We start from the raw sequence: 3250 nt of genomic DNA on the forward strand, positions 1-3250 counted from the left end.
GACGCCTCCGACACCCGAGCTTAACGCACAACTTTCACACTCTAATTTACGTACCATTTTCCTGAAATCGACTGACAATGGCTAACGACCATTGCGTAAAACGCTAAAAAACACGTTTACAAGCATATGTGAGATATTAATAACTGGGAAAGATTGTAATTATTAATATAATTATAGCGTATTTAATAGATATTATTATAATAAATTCATAAAACTTCAAATTAATGCGTAAATATTTTAAATATTTGTAATGAATGGAATAACAGAAACGACGCAATTCCGCATCCTAACCACACACACATTCGGAAAATACGTCGTGCACGATACATTAACACATTGTCAGTCGCTAATAAATTTTTTATAAAATTACAAACTATGGTCATCGTGCCCAATGTCTTTCACCCACCCAAGTAGCACCTGGGCACGTGAGTGAGATCTTGACAATGAACACGAAAAGGGTTAAACCTGAAAATCCTGGCTAAAAAGATGATTAATATATTTGTTTTGTGTCTAACGGGCTAATACTCAATGACGATTTTCTCATTTTGCTTCAATTTTCAGTGATTCTACATTATAATTTAATAATTTATTGAACTGAAAAAAAACACAATGAATATATTTATTGAAAATAAAAAATACTAAGGTTCAACATAAAGATTCAAATAACATAAAATTCAATAAGTAATAATGGATTCTAAGTAAAATATTCTGGGTTTCTTCATCAAAGCACATCTTTGAAAATGCAAAGATAACATTTTTAAACTACTTTGATTCTGAAACCACCTATCGCGAAGTGTCTTCTTGCACATGAAATTTGATACATTTTGAACGAATAAAACTGAACTTCAATATTTTCATATTTCAAATTCCACTAAAACTATACTGTTTATACTTATATTATCATATACTGTCTACTTATATTATCATATCTTAAATCCTGTTAAAACTATACTGTACATGGTAATTGCATATCATCATAAAATGCCAGATAATATTAAATATTATTTCTCATTGGAGCAATTATATTACAACATTGATCACTATTGTAATAATTTCAATAATTGTTAATAGCAACGAAGTCGAAGGACATTCGACTTTATTACAAAATATTCCAATAAAATCATTGTAGATAACATTTGTTACCATATCTAATCATATTGAGCACACTCTGTGTATATATTCAATTACAAATTCTTGTATTAATTATTAACATTAATTATTTATATCAGTTTTTTATATTGTAATATAATACCAATATTATGCTCCGTCATATTAAATTATTATTAACATTTGAAAACGCGACGTGCAAGAAAACCTAATCTGAACTAATAAATAAAACACAGACAACAAAATGTTACTACTCGCGGGTATAATAAATACCCGCGGTCACTATGCTCATCAAAAATTCTATGTATACAACCAGGCACTCGTGTTGATTCGGACCTTTCATCCTACAACATGCTTGAGTGACCAGAGGAACAAAAATGCATGCGACTCACGCAAAGAACGTTATCATCTTTGAAATTGTAGCCCAAGGGAATCAGTCATCCAATAGAAATCATCGAATTCCGTCAAAGTATTGAAGATTGAAAAGTATCTGTAATAAAGAATAGAATATTACAATTTATACTTAAAAACAATCTTGATAACATCATTAGTCAGTGTTGATTGAATATTGAATAAATACTATCAATTATTTAACAAAAAGAGAAAACGAACATATAAATATCTCTGCTTTTACCAGGAAAATCAAATATTGTCCTTTGTCCATGAAAAGTTAAACGATTTTATCTCGAATCAAGATGGCGTCTCTTTTTGAATTTCGTGGCGTCCCTCTAATACTTCGAATTTTTCTTCGAAATCAACCAATAACCTAAACAAAAAGAAATGAAATATTCAAGTAAATGTGTAAACGGAACAAATTATACAAGGAGAAAACAATAATTAAAATTATGAATGATCATAATTCGAGCTGCGAGTACACATAGCAACCATAAAGACAATCAAGGAAAAAGACAATTTAATTATAAATTATAAGAATCTTTGATAAATTATTAAATAGAAACGTACACTTATTAAATAAGCTCAACAGTAACGTAAGTATAAATGATAGAAAGACAATAATGAAAGTGTTACGCAGTTAATTACTGTCATGCGACGTAATAGACGTTAACACCTTGATCTTGAACAATAGACTAACCCCCCTGCGCAACAGGTTCGCGTCGCAAACTAATTTGATGGAGTGGGGGGTCCGAACCTGCACGAATAGAATTCGCTTAATTTAGAGGAAAAATAGTGTCCTATTAGAATATTCCTATATGAGAGTTGACTATCATGATAATGACCAACTTAGAAATAAGAGCTAAAAAATATTTAGTACCAGTATATAGTTCAAATTTGACCAATATAATCACAATAGTCGTACTTTCTTACCATTTTATATACGGCAAAATATTTTGTATAACACATGTAATGTTCACATAAAAATTTGTACAATTATTCTAGTATTTTCACGAGCTGTTACATATGAAAACCTATATTCCAGCTAACAGATGAATAAGACTGAATATATGTAATAACGTTTTTTAAATAAAGCTCGCAATTTTTAATCATCGACAATATAAACAAAGATCCAAAAGCTATTAATTGTAATCTTTACCTGACATATCTTGGATAACACTTCTTCTTACAATGTCTAAAACAGACATTTGTAGATATTAGTTACATCCCAGATCGTAAGAAATTATAGTAATTTTGATTGAATATCATAACATATAATAAGCGTGATATATAATCTATACCTAACCAAAGATCCATTTCACTTTATGCACGTCCACTTCATTTCATGCATCAATTTGGCCTAATTGTAAGTGAAATAAGCGTCTTAATTTTAAGTTTTAATTTTTGACTTTAAATTAATTTAATGAATTTAATTTATTCAATTCCGTGTAAATAATTTAATCGTTTTCAATGATTGAGTTGAATATAATTTCTATGCCTATCTTACTAATTGCAAATCACAGAGGGCGCAAGAAACGCTCTGATTTTTTGTTTAAAGTCTTTCTTTAGATTTTTCTTTTATATGATATTTTGTCTATTTTATATGATATCTTATCTATTTTATTTTTAGTTAATGCTAATAGTTATTTTAACGTTTCCCAACATTACCGATATAACAGTAAATAAGATTAACTAAAAAAACAGAACATTAACTTACAATTAATCAATAATGTAATTACAGTATTAACAA

General features: G+C 28.7%; 1 long non-coding RNA gene across 1 annotated transcript in view; it reads right to left on the reverse strand.

The window, feature by feature from the left end:
- The window catches only part of LOC122538861, a 4039-nt gene extending 1802 nt beyond the window's left edge, over positions 1 to 2237 (reverse strand). Inside the window, exons 1-3 of the long non-coding RNA XR_006308933.1 lie at positions 2071 to 2237; positions 1742 to 1873; positions 1500 to 1597 (exon numbers count right to left, since the gene is read on the reverse strand). This is a non-coding gene — a long non-coding RNA (uncharacterized LOC122538861). The remainder of the gene's footprint in view (positions 1 to 1499; positions 1598 to 1741; positions 1874 to 2070) is intronic.
- Between the last annotated feature and the right edge of the window lie 1013 nt (positions 2238 to 3250).

This window comes from Frieseomelitta varia, unplaced genomic scaffold (genome assembly GCF_011392965.1).
Source record: "Frieseomelitta varia isolate USP_RPSP 00005682 unplaced genomic scaffold, Fvar_1.2 scaffold_182, whole genome shotgun sequence".
In the NCBI taxonomy this organism is placed as follows: domain Eukaryota; kingdom Metazoa; phylum Arthropoda; class Insecta; order Hymenoptera; family Apidae; genus Frieseomelitta; species Frieseomelitta varia.